Below are 775 nucleotides of genomic sequence, written 5' to 3' on the forward strand. Positions count from 1 at the left end.
TTCACGTTGTTTTTAAGCTAACTCTGTTTCAGGTGCAATAGCTCATGTGTATCAAACTGGCAGAAGGCAAGGCAGGGAAGATATGGCAGAGGAAACTCTAAAGAAATCCATTTCCGCGCACACTCAACGCCGCTCATGTGTCCTCACCAATGCTACAGTCTAGAGCTGCGGAAGCAGCCCTGTGGAAGGCCTGGCACTCCTGTGTTGGCCAACCAGCAAATATTAACGTAGCGCCTCAGTATCGCTGCAGACAGCTTCCCGGCGGCACTGAAAGGGACCTGGCTGGGGCCAGCCCTCCTCCCTCTGCCCCAGGCCGGGCTTATTCAACTGAAGCACAGCGGATACGCGGTTTCTGTAGGTAACACTGAGGGTTTCTGTAGGTAACACTGAGAGTTACCTACGTTTGACTTTCCTCATTTCACAACCCACACTCCTAGCCCTAAGCATACACGTGCTTCACCCACAGAACCATTACCTCACAGCCTTTTATTTCCTTTTCTTTTTGGCTGAACCTTCTAACCTACTTTAGAAAAAAAAATTAAAAAATTCCCCAGCGCCCTGTTCTCTCCAGTTATAGCACCAGGAAGGTGCGCTGGGGCCGGACCATGGAATTTGCCGTGGGGAAACCCGCTGATGACAGCGGAACCCGCCCGCCTGTGAATTCCCGCGGCGCCCGCCACCCCTTCATAAGCAGGTGGAGGTGCAGCAGGGCTGGCAGGACGGGCAGGAGCCAGCCCAGCACTCGACGAGCGTCCAGCTGCTGCACAGAGGGGAC

This window comes from Apaloderma vittatum, unplaced genomic scaffold (assembly GCF_000703405.1).
Source record: "Apaloderma vittatum isolate BGI_N311 unplaced genomic scaffold, ASM70340v1 scaffold36201, whole genome shotgun sequence".
NCBI lineage: Eukaryota > Metazoa > Chordata > Aves > Trogoniformes > Trogonidae > Apaloderma > Apaloderma vittatum.